The sequence below is a fragment of the Mus musculus genome, chromosome 13, assembly GCF_000001635.26.
Source record: "Mus musculus strain C57BL/6J chromosome 13, GRCm38.p6 C57BL/6J".
Lineage (NCBI taxonomy): Eukaryota > Metazoa > Chordata > Mammalia > Rodentia > Muridae > Mus > Mus musculus.
In genome coordinates, this window is record NC_000079.6 from 74448624 (window position 1) to 74473983 (window position 25360).

Genomic DNA, 25360 nt, shown 5'->3' on the forward strand with positions numbered 1-25360 from the left:
TTTCATAATTTAGTCTAATGGTAAAGATGAATCAGATCTTAAGGTTTTATCACTTTGTTTATGTTCATGGTGTCCCCCTTATTATGGGTTATTTTACACTTTTGAAGAAATCCATCATGGTAAGAGCATTTACTACACGGCTCACATTTATAAAATCCTTTGTATATATAAGATTTTTAAATGCTGTATTTCGCATATATGAAGAACAATGGAACAACTCAAAGCCTTAACACATTGACTGCATTCATAACTTTTCATAGAGTATGAGTCAAACCACATTTGCAAAGTGAGCCAGGACAAAGAGAAGAATTGCCAAATACCTAGTATCTTAGATATTTTCTGCACTGGGACTTGGGGTATATTCCCAGTAACCTCAGAAAACCAATTAATTGCAAACTGGTATCATATTCAGAGAGTCTACCAAAGGTATAATACTACATATCTTCTCATTGTTTTGAGACAGAAACAGGGAAATTGCCTCTTTCAATTTTCTATGTTCACATGGCTTTTATCCATTGTGACACATGATATATGTATTAAAAGAAGACTAACAAATGAAAAGTCTCCCCATTGCATTCACAGTTTGATTCTTTGCTCCTCATCGACAGGTGGAATATGGATTAAGTTTCTTCATTGCAACATTCTTGACTCTCATAAACTGCCCTCTCAATAAACTTAGCAATGTCACTACAAGTATATGAGCATCACCAACTTTACCATGGACTATTTGCTTATTAGAAGGTTTTAGATGGGAGCTGGAAAGATGGCTCAGTGGTTAAGAACACTGACTGCTCTTCCAGAGGTCATGAGTTCGACTCCCAGCAACCACATGGCTGCTCAAAACCATCTGTAATGGGATCTGATGCTCTCTTTTGGTGTGTCTGAAGACAGCTTCAGTGTACTCCTATACATAAATAATTATTTGAAAAAAAAAAGGGGGGGTATGTGAAGTGAGGTATGGGGCATGTACTCTTTAAAGGAAAAAAGGATTTGGACATATACTTATAGCTTTTTCAATGTGTATACCTTTTGCAATGTGTAAGAGTTATGAGACTAAATAATTGGTAGTTCTACAGCATAACTCTAATGCAGCTACAAATCAAATAAAGGTATAGGTTAGGTTACTATTTCCTCGTCTTTTTTTTATTAGAGGAATGCCTGTAAACATGAGCCAGGTAACTGACATTGAGGTACATGGTGCTGCGAAAATATTATAATCATAGCTACACTTAAAGGACTGATATTTTACACTCTTGCTTTTCTTTAGACCTTCCAGGACATACTAAAATTTCCTCAGAGGCATATTTATATCAGCTTGCACATGAAAATTACCTTTCATGTCTTCTAGAACTTTGACAATGTTCTTCAATATGATGGTCTTCCCACTTGTAGCCTAAAACAAAGTACCAGAAAATGAATGATATAGTATTGAAAATAAGGCAAAATTCAAGTTACTGTGAATTTTCACAGTACTGTGAAAGCTACAGTGAACATTCCATGAACCTGATTTCTTCAGCTCATTCGTCCTCCTCTTCAATTGAAACAACAGAGGATCAATAACAAAGAAATATTTGTTCCTTATTCAGAAAAGCAAGAGGAAATTCAGTCTTACCTATAGCAGTGATGTTCTGGTAGGTCTCCTGCATCACCTCTTCATAGAGACTTTTCTGGGAAGGATCCAGCAAATCCCACTCTTCCCCAGTGAAGTTCACACGCACATCATCATAAGTCACTGCATCCTAAAATATCCCATAGATTTGGACAACACAAAGCATAATCCTGACATCACTGTAAAATAAATGTATGCCTCCTTGACAATATATACATATACTTCTGGTGCTTCCTCCACTATTTCCTGACAGAGATTTTACAATCTAATCAGCAAGTTATTTTAGAAGGAAACTGAACTATGAGGTTCACCTGTGTCACTTCTGAATGCTTTGAATAGGATACAGCGTTGGAAGACAAATTACAATTGATAGAGAGGGAGAAGAAGAGAGGCAAACAAATCAACATTATTAAGCACACATCAGAGACATTGTATGACTAATCACAAAGTATAAAAATGATAGGCAAGATGGGTGTATTTACTCATGTCTTTAATCCCAGAGGTACAGGCAGGTATAGGTCATTGAGTTTGATGCCAGTCTAAGCTATGCAATGAGTTCCTGGGCAACAAAGGTACATATTAAGACCTTCATTCCCCTGCAAAATGGAATCAAGCCAGCAAAAAACATAGAAAGAATTCAGAGGTCTTTACTGAAGTTCCTAAAAAGAATTATACATTCACTACATTATATAGTTCTGTAGTCATTTGGCAGAAACCAGTTTAAACGGAAATAAATTTTATAAAAGAGAATGTATTTTTAAACGTATGTTTAAACAGATACAAATGGACAGATGAAAATACCAGTAATATAAATGTGGATCATAAATGAGCAACATAGGGCAGGGAGATAGCTCTGCAGTGGAAAGCTCTTTCTGGTCTTCCACAAAGGAGGTCAATGGCCAGTATTTACATGAGGACCCACAACTGCTCATTACTTCAAGTTTAAGTGTTCTGAGGCTGTCATCTGACAACAGTAAAGATGAGGCACACATGATAGTCATATACATGCACACTGGCAAAACCCTCATAATCTTTGGAAAAATTCAACGGGTAGGAAAAATGTCACACACCAACAATCCAATTACTCTGAAGCCTTGGGTAAGTATTGATGTCATGAACACATGCCATCATGAGAAAGAGAATCTACTATGTATATTCTTGGTCAAACTTCAAACTTCAAGATGTGGATGAAGATCTGCACAGCAGCATACGCTTGCATGCACAAAAACTTACATTCCAAGCACATAAGCTAATAACATCAAAACAAAATCATGCAAGCATGTTGGCCCATATCTAATCCCCTTCAGAAGAGGAAAGGCTACACAGAGAAACTATTGTCTTGAAAAACGAAAACAAAAGGAATAAAATTAAAAATAAAAAACGCACCAAGCTTGCAAAATGGCTTAGTATTGATCAGGAAATGCTTCTACAGTATCCTAGGTGATTTAGGGACAGAGTTCAAATGGTGAAAGTATGAGAGCATGAGAAGAAAGCTGAATGACCAGTTTCAACCACGACACAGTAGGCACAAAGAACAGAAGTCATAGCCAAATATTAAACAAACCTTGGGGACTCTTATGAAAGTGCAGGGAAGGACTGAAGAGCCTTAATGGGGTAGGAACTCCCCAGGAAGACTAACAGACTCATTAGTCTGGACTCACTACACATGCCTAGGATGAGTAGCTTCTGGGGACACTCAGAAGCTGAGCCACCCACTAAAGACTGGACTAAGGTTCCTGGCACATACGTAGCAGATATGCAGCTCAGACTTCATGTGGGTCTCCCAACAACTGGAGTACAGGCTGTCCCTAAAGCTCTTGACTATCTTTAGAATCTGTTCCCTTAAGGACACTGTCCTGTCTGGCTTCAATGACAGAGGACACACCTATCGGGACAGACACTTAATGAGCCATAATTTGGGGATAAACAGGAAGGCCCACAGCCACTCAAAGGAGAATCAGAGGGGACTGGGGATAGGGACTCTATGAAGGGGGTGACCTGGAGTGGGAACCGTGACTCCCCAAGATAATAAATATATAAATTATTGAAGAAATAAAAAAGAAAGGAATTTGTTGAGTCCACAGAAACAAACCCTATCCCCTAATAAAAAATCTGGAAAGGCTCCTCCTAAGAGAGCATCTATAAGCTCCCGAAAGAGAGCCAAGAAGGACAGACAAGGATTCAAAGACATCAACTTATCTAGGAACATTTTGTTTCAATAAACTCCATTCTGACGATAGGCACTAGAGGCTCATATTCCCCCTGTGATGAAAATGCATTCAGTGTAACTTCAATGATTCTAATAGTCTGTAGAAGCTCCTACACTGATGAAATGTTTAAGCCTCTTTGATACTCAGGGTAATGTCTTGACTTCCACTTCTGTCAAAATCAGAACACACGTTATATCTTTCAGGCATACAATGGCCCAGAATACCCCTTCCCATTCCAATAGATAGGCTTCTTCACATAGGGAGGAGAGATTGGACCAAGGCAAGAAACACAGCAGGGCAAACACCGAATCATATACCTTTGTTTGAGACACACTGGACTTCACTTTCTAAGGGCTTAGATGGTCCAATTCCTGTAACTTCTCATCAGTTTGGGTATTCCCTCTCCCTATGTGCATCTCTGCATGACAGATTTCTCAATGCCTTAGATATCTCAACATCTCTTTTCTGCAAAATGCAACTCAATCTTCATCATCATAAATTCAATACAATGAACCCTCATAGAATCTTCACCGGGGCTCTGACTCTGCCAAAAGATGGATGGAATAGTGCTGAATTGAAAATATAGTGTTCATAACCTGGAATTTCTCATCTTTCAGTTTGCAGAAGCAGCACAATATGGGTGATCCTGTCAAGTTTGGCTTCTAAGTTGATGGACCCTCCCATGCTTGGCCACAGTTGGGGAGGTTTTATTTGAAGTTCCTTCCAGTGACTTGGAATCACTTTGCTTATTCCTTCCATTAATACAAGCCGAATAAAAGGAGTGTTACCCTTAGGGCACCTTCTTAGACATATACGGACAATGGCATGTGCTCTACTATGTTGGTAGCAGTTCTATTAATAAGAGCTGGAAACTGGAAACAACCCAGATGTCCCTCAACAGAACAGTGGTTACAGAAGATGTAGTTCATTTTAACAAAGGAATAATATTCAGCTATTAAAAACAAGGACATCATGAAACTTGCAAGCACTTGAACAGAACTAGAAAAGTAATCCAGACCCAAACGGTAATGCATGTATGTATTCACTCACAAGTAAATATTAACCATAAAGTACAGGTTATCAATGCTACATTCCACAGACCCAAAGAAGCTAACTGAAGTAAGCATGGTTGAATCTCACTCAGAAGGCAGAATAAAACAGTCATAGGAGAGAGATGTAGACAAGGAAATTGTTGGAAAGCAGCACTGGAAATGGGAAAGGGGAACGGTTAGGAACAGGTGTGGTAAGAGACAGGAGAGAGGGCCATAGATCCAGGAAATCTGCAGCTGGCAGGGATGGGGGTGTGTGTGGGTGTGTGTGTGGGGAGGGGGAAAGTAGAGGAATCTTTAGAATGTGAAGGAGACCATAGATATAAAAGGCACCCAGGAGTGTATGGGGGTAACATGACTGAGACTCATAGCAGTGACTTGTGGAACGTGAGATGGCCACTTCCTGCAGCCAGGATTGACAGCCAGTGGAGATTTAAGGACACCACCTGAACCATAAAACTTTCTACCTAAAATTTGTCCTGTAACAAGAAATGCAGGCACAGGGGCTGGAGATGGCTCAGTGGTTAAGAGCACTGACTGTTCTTCTGAAGGTCCTGAGTTCAAATCCCAGCAACTAAATGGTGGCTCACAAGCAACAGTAATGAGATCTGATGCCCTCTTCTGGGTGTGTCAAAACAGCTACAGTGTACTAATAATAAATAAATAAATATTAAGAAAGAAGGAAATAAAGAAAAAAAGAAAAGGAAGAAAAAGAAATGCAGGCACAAGATGGAGCAGACACTAAGGGAAGGGCCAAACTATACCTTACCCAACTTGAGACTCATCCCATGGACAAGCATCAATCCCTGATATTACTTGGAAAACTATTTATTTCTTTATTTATTTATTCATATTTTCATTCATTTTATTCTTCTCCCTTTTTTTTTTTTAGATATTTTCTTTGTTTACATTTCAAATGCTATCCCAAAATTCTCCTATACCCTCCTCCCACTCTGCTCCCTTACCCAGTCACTCCCACTTCTTGGCCCTGGCTTTCCCCTGTACTGGGACATATAAAGTTTGCTAGACCAAAGGGCCTCTCTTCCCAACGATGGCTGACTAGGCCATCTTCTGCTACATATGCAGCTAGAGACTAGAGCTCTGGGGGTACTGATTAGTTCATATTGTTGTTCCACCTATAGGGTGGAATACTTGTATACATGCAGAAAGGAGCCTACACAGCATCTGACTGAAACAGATGCAGAGATTCACAAAGATTGGACAACACAGACAAATAAAAAACAGCATGACATTTACAAGAAAATAGATTCAACTAGAAAAAAGTTCCTAAGTGAGGATTAAGACCCAGAACAGCAAATATGGTATGCATTGATTTAAAAACAGATATAAATTATTAGGTAAATGTTAATCAAGCTACCTATCCAGAGAGACTAGGTAAAGAGGAAGGCTACCCAAGAGAAGAACAGATCTTCCTGGACATGGAATTAGAATAGATTCTGTGGGTGGACTGACGTTGAAGAGTGAGAGGAAGTCCAGTGCAGTGAGAAATGACTACAATTATGGGGCACTTGGGTATTAGTATAGAAGCTTAGTGTACGGGTGACTTTCTGGAGTCTATGAGGGTGACCTTAGTGAGGACTTTTAGTAATGGAGAATACAGAATCTGAAATGGCCATCTTTTGTGGTCAGGCAGGGCTTCAGTAAGAGTGGGCTATATTCACTTGAATTGTTGTCCTAGAAGGTCCCATGGGAGCCGGGCATGGTGGCACATGCCTTTAATGCCAGCACTCGGGAGGTAAAGGCAGGCAGATTTCTGAATTCAAGGCCAGCCTGGTCTACAAAGTGAGTTCCAGGACAGCCAGGGCTATACAGAGAAGCCCTCTCTCGAAAGAAAACAAAAAACAAAAAACAAAAGAAAAGAAGGTCCCATGGGGATCCCTAAACAATGCAGAGTGATGCTAGGACAGAAGGTTACTCTCTGAAAACAGACAACAGAGCCATTGCTGAGGACAGCTTCCACATAGGTCACAGAATACAGACATGTTTGCAGGCTTCGAGACTGCACTCTAGTGTTCTAGTCTCTTGGGATGAAAAGACACTCTCCAGGCTATAGGAAGAGAATCCTGAACATCAACCCACCTAAAAAAACCGCCATGTAAAATCTGTTCTGCCTGCAAGATGTGCAGGGGCATTGTGGCATCCAACTCTTTGGAGTCCGGAATCAATGGTTGCTTTAACGTGAAGCCCATACCAGGAGAGGAAACTCAAGTCTTACACAACCTGGATGGCCAAAAACAACTCTGGCTACAAAGACAAAACAAACAAACAAACAAACAAACAAACAAAACCAATCACATACAAACTAATAAATGTTATAAAAACCTTTGACGGTGATTTTTTCCAGCAACATTTTGTGTTCTTTCAGCCCTTCGTTTTCTATTGCTACCAGTATTGTAGACAAGATGGCTGAAACTCTCATGCTCATCTGCCAAATGAGAGTGCATTAAAGATTAAAATCACATGAGAAAGAATTGGGCAGATTGACAGTGCCTAAGCTGTCAATGACATGCTGTTGTGTAATGGATACAGCACTGACTGTGAGCGTATAATCCTTTAGAAGTATACAATCCTGTAACTAGTGCTATTGTCTTCCTTCATCTCAGTGTCGTCCTGAGGCACCCAGCTTGTCACCTACTAATGAGAAGTTAGGTTATTTTATAATTTAGGCCACCACGAATCTAACTGAAACAAGCAGGAGAATTCTGATTCTTCTTTAAATTAATTCCAAGTGCCTGGAAAATATGCTGGGGAGATTTCTGGGATTCATAGCAATTCTGTCATTTTATGAGAATTCTGTATACTGCAGACCACATAAACCTGATAGAATAAGAATACATAGAGAACATGGTTTCCTGGTTGTTTGTGGTAGTTAATGATGTTGTATGGATATAGGTAATATGTCCAAGTGCATCAGATACATACACTAAATGTGTGCAATTTTACCTCAAGTACAACACCTATCCACTACCCAACACCATGCACACCTAGGAAACGTCTGCATCTCAGACACTCCTTTTGTACCCTGAAATTGAATTTCCCTGAATCATGCCAAGCAAGGTGCACGGTGTTAGTGGAAAGGTACAAAGATTCTGATCAAGTGTTACCAAAGGACAATCCCCATCACCTCCTTTATACCACTTCCAAAACTATTTACAAAAATTGTCACATAAAACTGGATGAGAAATGAATTCAAAATGTCTAGAAAGCAGACTTCAGTTTTCCGATCTGTCTTCCTACTGCACACCAAATGCAATGCTTGTGTGTGCACACTGGAAAGTGATATCATAAGCACCAGGGCTTCCCACTGCCAGGGCTTCATTGTCTTCCGGTCACATCTCATCCCATCCCCCCCTTTCACCCACTCCTCCAGGGAATACACACAGGTAGAATAAGAGGCCAAGAGCCTCTGCCCAAGTCACCACATGGACCAATTGAACCACAGGCTATCTCAGTCCAAGCAGATAAGAATCAGCAGTCATGCCCCTCCTGGTCCGGAACAGGGGCCCCCATATACTTCCTGACCTGCTTGTGGTCTACCCCACTGCTCTCTACACCTACATCAGGACAATCCTGGAGAGAACCTACAAGTAACCTCCCACTGTTGCTCCTGACTGCTAGGCCTGCCCAGAGTCCCTCATTAGCATAGACAACCAAGCTGGGCCTCAGGACAGACACAGCTCCTGTATTAGAGGATCAGAAATCAAATGACTCAGACAGCTGAGGCCTTCCCAGTTCTGCCCTTCCACCCTAGGAACAGACTGAGCCCTACTCTGGGAAATTTGATTTAGTAGAACTTTCCAGTCACACAGAGCACTTCCTGTTACTCAGCCAAGACACAGGGTCCTTTGTATGCACATTGCATTCCATACTCAATATCTAGTGGAGCTATCTCTACCTCATAGTTGGGAAGTCCTGTAGCTAAACTTCTGTCAAATCTAACAGTAACAACAATTAAAGCAAGACGTGGCATTAATTTGAAAGCAAGAAGTGGTCAGTGAAAGGTGATTGAAAAAAAAAGAAATGAAAAGGAAAAGAAATGGCTTCTCCTAGTTGTGGTGTAGTAGAAATTTTATTATAGGTAAAAGGGAGAACATAGCAAGACATAGGGATAACTGGGAAATTTCAGAGTAGGGATGACAGAAGCTAATAAGTAGAGAGAAGAGGGTACAGGGTAGTGGGGTGAACCAGATCAAGAGGTCAATGTTCTAGACAAGGCACTGAGGTGTGTATTTTACATATCAAAGCAGACCTGGCCTCCAGGTTTTCTCAGTCCCTAGCTGGCAAAACCTGTCCCCTACCCTGAACTTTCCAGCCCAGAGGCTGGGCTGCCTTCTCCCAGAGGCTCTTTCCTATATAATCCAGACATTGTGGTCTCCTCTTGCCCTTTTCCTTCCCTTTCCTCTCTGTGCACACAACCTAATGTCTTTCTTTCCCCCTCTGCCACCCCTCCCAAAGGGACTTCCTAAAAAAACCTACATCTCATCTCATCTAATCTAATCTAATCTAATCTAATCTAATCTAGGTTCAACAGGCGGATTTCAAAGGCAGAGAAATAACCTATTAGTCTAGAAAAAATAACCAGTCAGTCAGCGGAGTAAACGATAAATAAAAAAAGACCAGTTAATCAAATGGTTGAATTACAAAAGAAAGGGCAGTTGAGAGACAGACCAACCCCTGGCCTAGCGGGGCAGTCCTAACAGGCACACCTTGTAACAGGAAGGAACTAGAATGTCAAGGAGAATTGACAGCCACATCCGCTTTGATTTGTTAGATAGGCACCTCAGTCATTTGTCCCAGGGTTTGAGACTTAGCAGTGGGAAAAAATGAGACGGTTCAAATGATTAATTATGACCTCAAATATTATTTTAAATGTTGAACAGTCTTTATGGTACAATATTGTTCATGGACTAGACATATGTATTAGAACACACCAAGTATTATTCATACATTTTCTTGCAGGCTGTGTACTATTGGACAAAAATATAACAATCCTGGTATGCCCAGCGACACCTGTTTGTACAGATCTTCTGTGTTGGTTGAACAAGTGTAACTACAGAAATTTGGTTTCTAGAAATAAATTCAGTTTACATGCAGATTCTTGATTGCCCTGGTCTGTGAACTTCCCAAAATGGCCAGTTTGGACTTTTACTGAAAATCTAAAATTGATTACCTGAGTACTCATCACTAAAGCCAACTACTGTCAAAACAGGAAAGCTCCCGCTTTCTGCCCTCCATAGCCTTTCTGTGCTGTGACTACACAAGCTTCAAAGCTGGTCGATGAACTCAATTGTTACACTGTCCCTCTTTATCTGTAATTCCCACAAAAGAGACATGGAGGTTAGAGGATACTCATTTTTCTTCACACAGAGCAATAGTGCCCAGCCTGAAAGGAGGTGTATGACTGTCTTGAAGGCACAGTGCAGCAGAGCCAGGATTAGGTTTTCAAAGCAAGTCTTAACTACATATAATGACCAAGGTCTCAGCTACAGAAGACATTGCTCTAAACAGAAACAAATATGAAAGCCTCTGAACAAAGGGAATGAAATTCTTAATGATGAGGAAACTTTGGAGAATAGAAACGAACAAGAGATTACAGCAGTGATACATACAGAAAATGAAATTCAAAAAGTAATACCAACAACTGACCTTTTAAAAAGATAAATAAATATATCTGAAGAAAACAGATACATATACTACCTTTAAAAAAGAGCAGACATACCTGGTAGAGAGAATGGCATTAATAAGACAGTGTGTGACCTTGTCCCTATGTGCAATGTTACTGCTGACAAACACAGCAGAGCCAATTGTTTATGTCTCAATTTTTTGAGCTGACTTAACTATATCAGTGAGCATTCCACACATCTCCACAAGGCAGTCTCCTAATGGATAAGTCAATATTCACTGGCTCAAGCTAACGTACCCAAACTGTACACCCCTGCAATCTGGTCTGTTTTTCTTCACATACATGAATTAATACATGCTGGGAAATTACACACTCACTCACCCTGCTTGTATCAGGTCTTTCTTCATAAAGGTGCCCCCTGCAGCTGACTCCCTTAAACTTTAATCTGTGATGTAGCTACTGCCTATCCTATTTCACTGTGCAGTGTACACAGGAACCTGTTCCCCATGCTCTGGTCGGAAGGCAGAAGCCGTGCTCCACATGCCCATCCTTTTCCTGTTGCTGCAATGGACAGTTCACTCCATGACTCCAATGGGTAATTTAAAAACTCTGTTGGGGTACAGCCTTTTAACTAAAGAATTTAGGAAGTTTAATCAAGAGGCAAGCAAGGTCATTTCCCTGGGGACCTACAGACTGGCAGCAAGGTGACCTGAGACAATAAAGTTTTTCTTGGAAACATCTTTCTAAAGGCTGAAGATACAGTTGTCTTAGACTTCACATGCCTTCCCAGGAGAAATCACTCTACACACAATTAAAGATTACTTTAAAAAAAATCTCTATAATGATAGCACAAATTCAGCTCTGTCTATGTTCTTTTAGGATCAGGCTTCATGTTATACTTTAGACAGTTTAAATAGGAACAGGAGAGTCTAGCCAATGAGGTAGATGGGAGATTTTTACAGCAAAGATATTCCAGACACTATTTCGTTTTTTTTTTTTAATTTTTTTATTAGGTCTTTTCCACATTTAAATTTACAATGCTATCTCAAAAGTCCCCCATACCCTCCACCCACTCCCCTACCCACCCACTCCCACTTCTTGCCCTGGCGTTCCCCTGTATTGAGGCAGATAAAGTTTGCACGACCAATGGGCCCAGAATCTATTTCTTAATTACACCAGTGCCCTAATACAAAGGGTGATTCTTCAGTGACAGGGCCCAAAGTCCAAGAGCCTAGAGGATGAAAAAGCCAAAAAGTAGAAGGTAGAATGTATAAAAGTGGGCTGGAGAGATGGCTTAGCAGTTAAGAGTGCCAAGTGCTCTTCCAGGGGTCCTGCATTCAATTCCCAGCAACCACATGGTGGCTCACAACCATCTGTAATGGGATCTGATGCCCTCTTCTGTTTGTTGTTTCTGAAGAGAGCAATCAAATACACATATTATATATATATATATATATAAAACAAAAAAGAATGAATAAAAGTTGTGGTGGAGAGGTGTTGCAAAAGCCATGTCTTGTGCTAAGTAAAGCTCTTAAGAATAGCAGCTTGTATTCTACTTACAGAGGGAAGATGGAAATCAATGGGAGACTTGTAAGAAGACCTCACCTTCCTCTAAGAAGGTGCATAAGGAGGTTACCCCATATCTCAAGAACATTACTCCTGGGCAGTGTTTGAGTACGCTTTAATCCCAGCACTCAGGAGGTAGAGGCAGGCAGATTTCTGAGTTCAAGGCCAGTATGGTCTACAGAGTGAGTTCTAGGACAGCCAGGGCAACACAGAGAAACCTTGTCTCAAAACACCAGAAAAAAAAAGAAAAAAAAAAAGAAAAAGAAAAGAAAAAAAAAGTTGCGTTCTGAGGATATAAATTGTCATGAAGGCCTTGGCCCCAGGAAATTACCATCTCGCCCAAGGACTTTCCAAGCTTTAGAAAGGGAGATCTATTTAATTCTCAATACATTGTAGCCACAAAAAAAGCTCCCAAGGCCTAGGCTCCAGTCCATTATTGGCTCTGCAAATATGTTCCTGGGTTTGAGAAGGAGTTATATCACTCTTTATACATGAGAACTTTAGGGAAAGATTACTTGATAAGGGTAGCCCTCCATACAACAGTCTCAGTCTCTCCATCTCTCTCTGTTTATTTATTTACATTCTAACTGTGGCCCATGATCTGGTTCCCTCCCAAGGTTCTTTACCCTCCTCCCCCTTCCCTTTGCCTTTGAGACCTTGCCCCATCACCCCATCTCCACTCCTCTCACCCACTCCTCACCTTCCTCATTCTTCTTCCCGGGGGAATCAAGTCTACAAGATTAGGTGTATAGTCTCCTATTCGGTACAGACAATGCAGTCCTCTGCTACATATGTTCCTGGGACCATGGACCAGCCCATGTATTCTCTTTGGTTGATGGCTTCGTCTCTGTGAGCTCCCAGGGGTCTAGGTTACATGATACTATTGGTCTTCTTAAGGGACTGGTATACCATACAGCTCCTTCAATCCTTCCCCTAACTCTTCCATAGGGTCCCTGACTGGAGTCCATTGGTTGGCTGTAAGTATCTGCATCTGTCTCAGTTACTGGTAGAGCCTCTCAGAGGACAGCCATGCTCAGCTCCTGTCTGCAAGCACATAGGTGTTTTTCCTTCTCAAATGGATGTCAACCAGTGTAATTTTTCCATGTGGCAGAACTATGCTTTTCTCAATTAGAAAACGGGAGCTTTAGGCACACCAGGCATTAATGTTGGTTGTGACTCTGTAATGATGGATTGAGCAGCTTGTTACAGACCTGCTTTTTGCTTTGAGCATGTGCCAAGTGGCTGGTTGTACATCACAGTTGTCTCTCCTTTGTTATAGTTTGGAGCCAGCTGTGTAGACAAACCTGGGGAGCAAACATGTGAATCCTAGCATCCTAGTCTCTAACCGGCCTGCTTAGCATACTAACCTGTGGGGTGTTTTTGACACAGTCCTCCATCAGCTAAATGCTACTTACTGTCACTATTTCTTAAGCTTGGTAAACCATTTAAATCATCAATTCTACTCTTCTACATCTCAGCTTAGTATGGGAGTGCTACCCAACACATGAGATGCCTTTTAACAGCTCCACAAAATTAACTACAAATGGATCTTATACTTAATAGGTAAATGCTGGGGGCAAAACTTATAGAAGATTCAAGAGAAACTAGGGCTCTCCAAGTTTGGCATCCTGCCCGTGAAATTTCTACAAGCAAGCCCCTAATCCTAATGTTTTGAGCTGATTCAGCCCTGATACTGATGTTATTCAGAGTTCACCGCCTGTTTTAGCAAGTGAGGAGCATCACAAAGGACCGCACAATTGGCCACATCTGGTTACATCTGGCTGAGGCTTCCCATACAGCCCCAGAGAGGACACACCACCTCAGCTCCCACTGCTCAGCCACCTGCCCCTACCCATTATAGACAGTAACCATGCGCTTACCATGTTTCAAAAACGGAGCTTACTTGAGGTCCACTCACAGCACCCAACAGCAGCGCTCAAAGCAAGACACAGAGACGGTTCAATCCTGTAGAGCAAAAACAAACTTCCAGCAAGGCATCCGGAAGACCCCGCCTCATTGTCTGACTGGCAGTTCGCCCTGGAATCCTTGATTGGCCAGCGAGTCTTACCCCGCCTCTAGATTAAAGTGTGCTTCCTGTCCCGGTCCAGTCCTTTTACAGATCTCGGGAGTGGTTTGCATTCGGGTGGCATTTGTGCCTATCCTCCTAGAGCCTCCTCTATCTGTGGTCCCAGGCCGACTTTGAGGAGGATCCACCATTGCAGCTCCGGCTGTTCATCCGCCTGCTCCTCCCCTTTGTGGGCAGTGATCTCGCACTCACCATGTCTCAACTTCGGAGCTCGCTTAAGGTCCCCAATGGCACCCAACAGCATTACTCAAAGCAGGACGGAAAGGACTATTCACTCCTGCATTCCAAAACGAACGTGCAGCAAGCCACCCGGAAGAACCCTCCTCATTGTCTGACTGGCAGATCCGCCTGGGGCCCTAGATTGCCCAATGAGTCTTACCCCTCCTCAAGGTTAAATAGAGCTTCCAGTCTTGGGTCAGACCTTTTCCAGATCTCTGGTCTGACTTGCTCTCCATTAGCATTTGTGTCTATCCTCCGAGCGGTGGGAGTGGAGACAGCATTTCAGCTCAGGCTGTTCAGCCGCCTGCTCCTTCCCGTTGTAGCAGTGGTCCTGCACTCACCATGACCTACTTCCTGGCTTGCTTGAGCTTTCCTCACAGCACTTCCCCTTCTTCCTGAAATCAAGGTCGCTAGCCTTTTACTAAACTGGGAGTGGAGTTATCAATCTGGCTCACCAGTGGAAGGATGCCCAGGATAATAACACTAAAGAGGATTTTAGGATACAAGAGTTTTGTTTTGTAGCTTGATGCTGGACCAGGGGAAATGCAGGTCCTTTTCACCAAAGAGGTATGAAACAACCTTGGGAGAAAACCAGGAAAGAGATGACAAACAGTGTAGAGCACTGTTGTTAGCCAGCGCATCTTCCTCAGTGGCAGGGTGGAGACAAACCACAGTTGTATTAGTACAGATAATCGTACCTCATCTCATAGGACGAATTTCTTTATGTATGTAGAAAGGGGATTAATAGAATGTCTCACAGACAGTGGTCCTCCTAGTCCAATAATGGCTTAGCACATTCATTGCCAAGGGAAAGAAGAAAAATCAAGGACTTGTTGAGTTCACATTGCTTGATATCTCAGCGGATCTTGAGAACTTACCAGAATTCTGAAGAAATACGTACTTACTAATGCCAGTTTAAAAACAAAACAAAATGAATGAATGAACAAACAAAACACCTTGCTAAAAAATGTAGGGAAAGAAGTAGACAATTTGAAAGAACTTCCCTGTTTAAGGTCCTTTATGTATGTAGGTTTCAGAAAGAATGTGTAGCCTGGATTAAAGGTGGATCTTAAACTCTCAAAAGACCAAGATATAGCAAGGGTTTCTCACTTCAAAAGGAATAATTAAGAAAACTCCCTTACAGGATGCAGGGTTAGAGTTAGGGGATTAGAGGGTTAGGATTAAGATAAAGAGTGTTTAGATTAGGGTTAGTGTGGTTAGGGTTACAGGTTTAGGGTTAGGCTCAGGGTTAGCACAAAGATTTTGCTGTGCTATGTGAAATCAGCTCCTGTCTCTTCTCTCATCTGCCTTCCCAGTCCTCTTTTTCATACTATCAGCATCTTCCTTCCTGCCCCAAAGAAAGTCATAAGGGGGCTATGCAAGAACCCGGAATTCCCTGATGGGAAATAGGTTTACTTTACTCAGGGGCCCAGTTCTCATACAACAGAAAACCACTATTTCTTCAGTTGTTGTTTTAAATTTCACCTAGGGAATCCTCTTAAAATGTAAGCAATCATGGGGCTTGGTGTCTTTTTTTGATAATGATATAAAGCATAGACCATTTAATTTTACCAGGTCTTTAGGTAATATAACCACATGGTTCAAGATCAAATGGTAGGCACCATTATTCTTGATGGTCCCACCGAGTCAATAGTATCCCTATTACACAAAGAAGAAATATCAGACTTACAAAGTATTCGTTTTGCATCTTAATGTTTTGTTTTGTTCTGATTCTAGTAACTTCTACCTTACAGATTTAATGGCTCCTCAAAAGAACCTAAAAGTTTTCCCATCCACATACCTCCAAAAGTGGCATACTAACAAAGGATACAATGACTTTGATATTCACAGATCCCAACAGACAAGTATAAGTTACTAAGTGCTAGTAAGGCATTTTTTTAAGATTTTTTTTTAATGTCCATGAATATACACTGTAGCTGTCCTCAGATACACCAGAAGAAGGCGTTGGATTCCATTATAGATGGTTGCAAGCCACCATGTGCTTACTGGGAATTGAACTGAGGTCCTCTGGAAGAGCAGTGCATGCTCTTAACAACTGCGCTATTGCTCCAGCCCGAGGAAGGCCTTTTTAATGTGACTGATTTAGAATATCCATAGTCGCATAAGAAACACCTTGTCAATTTTGTGTATGTAAACCCAGTGAACTCACTGACATCTTTCATTGAACTATGATAATTTTGAGATGTGGTGCCATTGAGAACTTAGAAAGAGGGGATAAACATACCTTGTTCCCCACCCCTGAATAAATGTTGTCATAGTAGAATGTGAATTTATTTGTTAAACTTATTGTATCTTATGATATTAACAAATATAAAATGTTAGAATGATCGAAAGAAAGAAATAGTTTTAATAAAGAAGGATTCATATATAGATTAGGATGGAAATTTCCAAAAATGAGAATTAAAAAAACTCCTACAAAGCCTTTGGAAGTTCTGAAGGAATAAGTGAGGCATTTAAGGCACTTAGAGTATGACACTTATGGTAAATATTATGGAATAAAAGTCTCTGTCTTCAGATGAACATTTATGACAAACTGCCTGTAATCTAAGTTTAATTCTATCCTGTGTCCAGGCTATATTGAGGAGAGTCAAAATATGGGGATGATTCCCTCAGAGCTTCCAAGGGAAGTCACACTCAGTCTACCCAAGGGTATTGAGAAATATTCACTAAGAGGGAAAATAGTACAAAGCAAAGCTTGAAGAAACAAAAGTTATTTAGAAGCCCAAGTGATAACTTAGGCATGGCTTTTCAACAGGCCTACCGGAACATGAACTGAAATTGATTTTGCTGAATATGAAATATGATCCCCTTTAAAGTGCAGTGTGTCTATTTAGCAACTGAAGGGACAGCAGTCCTCCAAAGTTATGTTTGATCATGTCAAATGTTATTTAGATAATGAGTTCTCACTCCAGATTTCCTTTGCCATAAATGGATGTATCTCAATATCTCATACAACATACAAGAATGTGGGTTACTTCAGCACAGCAGGGCCTATATACAGCTGAGGAAAACTGAGCAATCTTCTTAAATACTGAGGCCAAGTCTAAAAGCTATATACCAAATACAGAATACTATCTCATTATCAAATAGTACTTCTCACTAATAGATGGTGTCCTTCAGTACACTAATAACAAATGCTCCCTGATTTAAAAGTGATGCAGGATATTCTTTCATCAAACTTAACAGATTTGTAGAATTATTCAGGTATCCTATTTCGTGTACTTGGACTTCAAAAGTCCCTGGTACAAATTCTTCATTAAGGGTTCTAAGGTAGGAAACAGCTGATTCAAGTTAATCCTTTTTTGAAGGGCTCTGGAATATAGTCCAATTCATAATGGAAGCATGTTTCACCATACTGAACATAACTCATGTTAACAATGATGGTAAAAATATTTCTGACAAATTTAACTCTTCATATATCACACAATGTTGTAATGAGGAGAGACAGTGGCTGAATATTAACTTATACTGATCGGTTCAAAATTCCTCAAGTTTTCCAGCACACTACTATTCTTACAAGGCCAAAAAAATCAGTCTTCTTGCACCCAACACAAACATTGACCTTGGTTTTTCAATTTTATTTTTCTTATTCTCTTCCTATAATAAGTGTAACACTGCCCTGATTATCTTCTTAACTACATCCTGAATAGAAATTATAATAGTCCTAACAGTCTGACTTCCGCATATGTTATGCCATGCACATAACACACTCCTACTATAAATACCAACTTCAAGTTCCTGTTTTATTGTCAGAATCTTTTTGTTTAGTTAGTTATATTTTGGCCCTGTAGAAGCATTTTTCTCTGAGGTAACATGATTGTTGCTCTTTCTAGATCTCCAGTTTCATCAGTTTAAAAATGTAGGATGAGCCTTTGTACAAACACCAAAAAGTACAGATATCCCCTTGTAGGGGACTATATTGCCAGTTCACTCATCATTCATCTTGCCATAGCATCATCAGCGTTGGATTCATGGAAAGGAAGGAAGATTTGTGAGAAATGTGAAGATATGGAAAGACCAAATATAGGAGTGTTAAGACACACGCCATACAACCATTTCTTCAAATTAGGTAAGGATGGAAGCTCAGGTATTTATAGTGGCCATGTAAACCAGAGGACATGAATTCCATAAAAAGGACACTTTCATCAATTAAAATAGGATTGAAGACCCAGAAATGAACCCTCACAACTATGATCACTTGATCTTTGACAAAAGATCTAAAAACAACCAGTGGACAATGACAGCTTTTTCAACAAATGGTGCTGGTTCAACTGGAAGTCAGCATGTAGAAGACTGCAAATTGATCCATTTTTATCTCCTTGTATGAAGCTCAAGTCCAAGTGGATCGAAGACCTCCACATAAAACCAGATACATTGAAACTAATAGAAGAGAAAGTGGAGAGGAGCCTCAATCTCATGGGCACAAGTAGAAATTTCCTGAACAGAACACCAATGGCTTATGCTCTAAGATCAACAATAGATAAATGGAACCTCATAAAATTGCAAAGCTTCTGCATGGCAAAGGACACTGTCAGTAGACCAAAATGGCAACGAACAGATTGGGAAAAGACCTTTACCAGTCCTACATGTGACAGAGGGCTAATATCCAATATATACAAAGAACTCAAGAAGTTGGACTTCAGAGAATCAAATAACCCTATTACAAATGGGGTACATAGAACTTGGGAGGCGAGGCGGGTGGATTTCTGAGTTCGAGGCCATCCTGGTGTACAAAATGAGTTCCAGGACAGCCAGGGTTACACAGAGAAACCCTGTCTAGAAAAAACAAGAAAAAAAAAAAGGGATACAACCAACATGTGTTGCCACCTGAGTTTTTGATCTTAGCCATTCTGATTGGTGTAAGGTGGAATCTCACTGTTGTTTTGATCTGAATTTCTCTGAATACCAAGGCCATTTCTTTAGGTGTTTCTCAGCCATTTGAGATTCCTCTGTTGTTAATTCTCAGTTTAGTTCTATACCTCATTTTTTATTGGGTTGTTTGGTTTTTTGGTGTTTAGCTTCCTGAGTTATACTTTGATATAATGACTTTTAAAAAATTAAAAATTAGAAGGGCGTGGTGGCTCATGCCTTTAATCCCAGCACTTGGGAGGCTGAGGCAGGCGGATCACTGAGTTCAAGGCTAGCCTGGTCTACAGAGTGAGTGCCAAGACAGCCAGGACTGCACAGAGAAACCCTGTCTCAAAAAAAAAAAAAAAAAAAAAGAAAAGAAAATTAAAAATTGAGACACAGGGCACAGCACAGCACAGTCTTAATGACCCAGGTACATGTGTGTTCTCATCTTGAAAACAATGTAATAAGTACACAATGGTAATTCCAGATTAATACTTGACATGTAAAGAACTCTTGAAGAAAATATTAGAAAATGAATTAAAGCCAACATTGGGAACCCAAAAAAGGAAAAAAAAACTATTGAAGTTATGAAAGAAGTTTTATACAGCATTTAAGAGTGGTTCCTGGAGAAGCAAGTATAGAGTATGTAAAACCTTGTACTAGTAAAACTAAGTCAAAACACTGGGACTCTTAAGAGAGTCATTGTGTACAATGAGCAGAAGTGGGACTACTGAGTTAAGGGTTAACTTGATTCTTCCTGGCCACTGCCTGGCAGATTTGCCCTTGTCTTTTATCCTAGGAGCTTCACAAAAAAAAAAAAAAAAAAAAAAAAAAAATCAAAGAAGCTGGCCTCTGAGCTCTGACATATAATAAGTCAAAAGTTAAAGTTTAAATAATGATAAGATTATTATTACTATTATTATTATTTTGGCTACAGGTCTAGGAATAGGGAAAGCTTGAAATTTTGGGGAACAATTGTAATTTTTGATTCTCTGTGGGATGTCGTTATTCTTTTAAATTTGATTTGAAAATGAATATATAATGCCTTTTTTTGTACCAGTTTTTGGAGTATCAACAAAAGACTGGGACGAGTAAAAGTCGAGAGAACTTGTGAGGTGAAAGTGAAGAGCGAGTGAGATGAACATGTGAAGAATGAGTGAAGAGAAAATGTGCGGTGTGTATGGAGAGTGTGTGGCTGAGTGAAAGGAGAATACATATGGTTGTGTGAGATATGTGTGTTTCTGAGGATGAAAAGGCAACACAGAGGTGTGTAGGAATGTGAGAGTTCAAAAAACGTTCATAGGAGAAAAGGAGAGTGCACAGGAGAATACAGAGTGTGTTCAGCCTCAAACTGTGAGCCAAGGAGAGAGAGAAAGATTATGGATTGAGAAACAAGAGAGAAAATCTTTAAGCCTTAAAAAATTGCCTGTCAGTTCATACCCAAAGGTTATTCTGTGTATATTCATCATGCACCTTCCAGATATTCCTGTTTCCAGATTTCCCTGTTTCCAGATGTCTGATGCTTCTTTTGCATCAGATCTGCTGCATGTTTTACCTTCTCAGAACCTGCTGTGATTGATCACTTGGCTCTGTTGGTGACTTGTTTTTCTATCTGTAATTATGTTCCTATGCTGGTGTCTAGGCCTCTAGATTTGGGGTAATTATTGATGTAGATACTTGTTTCTGGGGGTGTCTTGTTTGGGTGGGAGTTTTGTTTCTGGGCTACTGTTTAATGTCTGGATTTGCAGAGAGAGTTGGCTGAGTGTTGCCTCTTTTACTGAACTGTTTGGTGGGTATGTTCAAGAGAGAATGCTTGCTAATGTTGGAAGTTGGGAGAAGAGGCAGTCAGAAAGAGATGATCTTAGCAATCCACAAGGAGACATAGTCAGGACAAAGGTTAGGCTGCCTCTGGTGTTTAGTACAATGCTAGGGTCAACTGTGAAAATTGCATCTGGAATAACAAATAGTGTGGTAGATCTATGGACAGCCTAACTTGTCTCCTGGCAGGTGTGGCATGTAGTTGAGGATGGAGTGTCTGCTCAAGTGGGGCGTGTGTGACAGGAATGAGGCAGGAAAGGAAGGAGTATGTGTGGTATCCATAGGAGGCATGCACAGAGGGAGAGGAAATCTCCACTGATATTCTGTTCCAGTGGTAAGGGCAACTGATATTAGGATCTACAGTAACAGGTAGTGGGGAAGGTCTGTGGACAGAGTACCTAGTTTATTTGCAGGCATGACCTGTAGTTGAACAGGACTATCTCTCAATAATAAAATGCTCAGACACACGGATGAGTTTATGAAGCTCAACCAACTCCATTTCTGAGAGTGCACAAAGAACACTTGAGCAAACATCCTATGACTACCCACACTTACCAACAGCCAGTCTAGTATAAAAGCAGGGTCAAACTACATATAGATAACTAAGACATAGTACAGAAAAAAAATTAGGTTACCCATCACGGTTTTCAGATGGTTTTGCCCCCTTGTTTGGTTCCTGCAGATATGCCAGACATACAGTTTTTAAAATATTAAATAGCTGACTTGCCTGGAAATTCCCCAGTCTTGCAGTAACTACAATAAATACACAGGACCCTAGATTTGATTCTTTGATTTGGACTATCTAGATGTGAATTTGACTGGTGAGAGTCCTTGTTACTGTATTCATAATAAAGAACTTTGTGTGTTTGCATTGAAATAGGTTCCTTGGTTGTCTTTGAGGCTCCTGTGACTTTGGCATAACATCTTGGTGTGTTGACTGGAACCCCAATGCTCCCAGGACTCCCAACTGAAGGGTTGAAATGCTGCTTGTTAAGGATATGTGTCAGTGTTGTTCTTTGTGTCAGTGCCTTGTCTATAGATTTGTGTTTGTGTGCCTTGGTTTTCAGGTTTTTCTTGAGGATTCGTGGAGGGAGATGACTAAAACAAAGGTGGAACCCTGCCTGCTACAGTGGATGAACTGGAGAGTCGTAGCCCCAGGTGCTTGGAAGACATTCCAGAGCCTGGTATAGGGAACAGTGTGCCCCTGGTCTTATTTTCTGGGAAGGTTAGAGCAGACTTGGAACCCTGCTACATGGCTCACAGCTGTCATCCTGTCTTCATTTTTGGAGTGGAGGAATTTGCTGGGTATCCTGCCCCCGTATGGCCATCCATTATGTGTGTGGCACTTTAGTATTCTGTGATTGAGAGGAAATAAGACTCTTTCCATCCCAATCAAGTTAGTTATTAGTACTCCCCCCACCCCCTGAATCTTGTGTTTAATCCTTCTTAACAACAGGACCGAGACCCACTATATTACCCATGACAGAGAGTTCTTCGAAACAGCATCTGGGCCCAAATCAGGCTGTTTCTACACCCCACCCTTTCTCTTTTTACAGTGTGGAATGGACAAAGACCTCATTTTATTCCCCTCCTGATCAACCTTGTTCCCAATCCACCTGTGACTCTGTTGTTTTGAAATTGGAGCTGTCCGTAGATGGAAGGTTGTTCTTCATCCATTCCAACAAAATTAGCATATCTTCCTTGGACCAGCAGCCTTATTTACAGGTCTGTGGGGCAACCTGCTCCACTGTTCACCTTCTGGCTGTTTTAGCCACCTCTTTGATAGCACTGGCCTGGGAACCCAGGGTTAAAGACAGCTCACCGCAGGGAAGCACAGCCTCTGAACACCCAGTCCAGTGTATCTTTCCCTGCTCTGAGCCAGGGTCACTTACTGTTTTGTCCTGGCTCAGCCAAAACTCCAACTCCCTCATGCGGTGGTAGGATCTCCAGTAATTTATATGGTTAGAGTGTTGGTTTGGGGTTTGTACAACTTCCTCATTCAATATTATCTCTGTATCATAATTGTCTTCAGTTCTCAACACTTCAGAGCTACAGTCATCTGAAGGAGCCTCAATTGAGGCTGTGCCCTTACCAGATGACTGGTTTCTACATCTATGAGAGATAGTGTTGATGGTTGATGTGGGAAGGCTCTTGCACTGAGGGTGTCAATGTTCCTAAGCAAGTGAGCCTTGGCTGGATGTGAGAGCTAGCTGAGCAGGAGACAGTGACCAAGCAAGAAAGCAAGCCATGAGACAATGTTTGTCCGTGTTTTTTGCCTTCAGTTGTAGCTTCAGGTTCTATTCTAAGCTCCCCAAATGATGGTCTGTGATTGGACAGAACCATGTACAACACACCATTTTTTTACCTGAGATGGTTTTGATCAGAGGATTCAATCACAGCAGCAGAGTAGCAAGGTACAACAACAACAATTGTATCAAAAGATGATTATGCAGATCGACAGAATCTATGTTCCCTTTTTAAGGAATATGGAAAATATCAGAACGTAAGATGGCAAAAGTACATGGAGCTTAACGGTTGTTCTCATAGGATTGGAAGACTGGAGTGTTGACAGTAAATGCAGCCAGAGGAAGCTGGGGTCACAGTATTTCAGTGGAAAATAGACTCTGTGAAAACTTTACCTAGATGTCATTTGTGTGATATTTTAGCCAAAAATCTTCCTTTTCTGCTTATGCCCTGAGATATTGAGTAGGGCAAAATTTAAAAGTTTCTGCAGGGTTAGGCACATCCCCTCCTACTGAGGTCAGACAAGGCAGCCAAGTTAGGGGAACAGTTTGCACAGACAGGCAACACCTTAAGGGACATCCCCCGATCCAGTTGTTGTGAGAGAAGACTGAGTAGTACATGGACTACATATATGGTGGGGGCCTCAGTCCATCCTGTGTATGCTCGATGGATGGGGGCTTAGTCTCTGAGCCTCTCCTACAGCCCAGATTAGTTGATTCTGATGATCTTCTTACAGACTCCCTGTTCATTCTGAGGCTCTCAATCCTTTCCCCAAGTTTCCAAAACACTTCCTGAGCCCTGTCCAATGTTAGGCTGTGGGTCTCTGCATCTGTTTCAGTGAGGTGCTGGATGGAGACTCTCAGAGGACAGTTATGGTAATCTACTATCTGCAAATATAACAAACTATCCCCAGTAATGTCAGGATTGGAGCTTGCCCATGGGATGGTCTCAAGTTGGACAGGGTATAATTTGGCCATTCCCTTAATCTCTGCTCCATCTTTGCACCTGCATTTCTTATAGACAGGACAAATTTTGGGTGGAAAGGCTTTTGGATTGGTTGGTGTCCTTAACTCGCCACTGGAGGTCCTGCCTGGCTGCAGGATGTGGCCTCTTCGGGGTCCATATCTCACTGCTATGCATCTCAGCTAACATCACCCCGAAAGACTCCTTGGTGCCCTCCCATGCATGGTCTCTGGCACGCCCTAAAGATGCCCATACCCTCTGACCCCTACTAGGTGAAGATTTTAACTCATTTTCCTGGCCCTCTGGCCCTCCTTGTCTCTCACCACACCTGTTCTTGACTGCTCCAACTTTCTCTTACTTATCCCCTCTCCCATCTAGTTCCCTCTCTTCAATTTGCCTCTTATGACTTTTTCATTCCCTCTTCTGAGTAAGATCCAACCATGCTCATTTGGGCCTTCCTTCTTATTTAGTTTGTCTGGGTGTATGGAGTGTAGTTGGATATCCTGTACTTTATGGTTATTATTCCTTTGTGAGTACACACATGCATGTCCTCTTGTGTTTGGGTTACCTCACTCAGGATGATGGTGTCTAATATACCCATTTGCCTGCAAAATTCATGATGTTCTTGTCTTTAATAGCTGAAGAGTATTCCATTTTGTAAATGATCCACATTTTTGATATCTGTATTTCGGTGAGGGACATCTGAATTGTGTCCAGTTTCTAGCTGTTATAAATAAAATGGCTATGAATGTATTGGAGCACATGCCCTTGTGGGTATATGCTAAGAAGGTACCCTAAGTGCAACACTTCCTTCTACTATGTCTTAAACTAATGGAAGGTGTAGGCAAAGTGTTTCCTAGTCCCAGGAAGGAACTTTAAATTACACCTGCTGCAACTGTAGTCCAAGACAGGCAAGGTCTATCAACCTAGAAGCCAGACTTGACAGGCTCATCCATATTGTGCTGGTTCTGGAAACTGAAAGATGAAAAATTCAAGGTCATGGATTCTCCTCTGTGGTTTCAGTTTAGTACTATTCCAGCCATCTTTTGGCAGAGTCAGAGCCCCTGTGAAGACTCTGTG

At 41.1% G+C, this 25360-nt stretch overlaps 1 long non-coding RNA gene across 8 annotated transcripts in view; it reads right to left on the reverse strand.

Annotated features, from left to right (window-relative positions):
• E430024I08Rik overlaps positions 1–14989 on the reverse strand; it is a 31389-nt gene extending 16400 nt beyond the window's left edge. For 4 of the 8 annotated variants that reach the window (XR_001781001.2, XR_003950547.1, XR_003950543.1 and 1 more), the window contains exons 1-3: positions 13959–14520; positions 1613–1739; positions 1333–1393 (exon numbers count right to left, since the gene is read on the reverse strand). This is a non-coding gene — a long non-coding RNA (RIKEN cDNA E430024I08 gene). Of the gene's footprint in view, positions 1–1332; positions 1394–1612; positions 1789–13958; positions 14521–14543 lie in introns of those variants that run through there. The other 4 variants (XR_003950546.1, XR_003950545.1, XR_003950544.1 and 1 more) reach the window with 4 other exon arrangements.
• Between the last annotated feature and the right edge of the window lie 10371 nt (positions 14990–25360).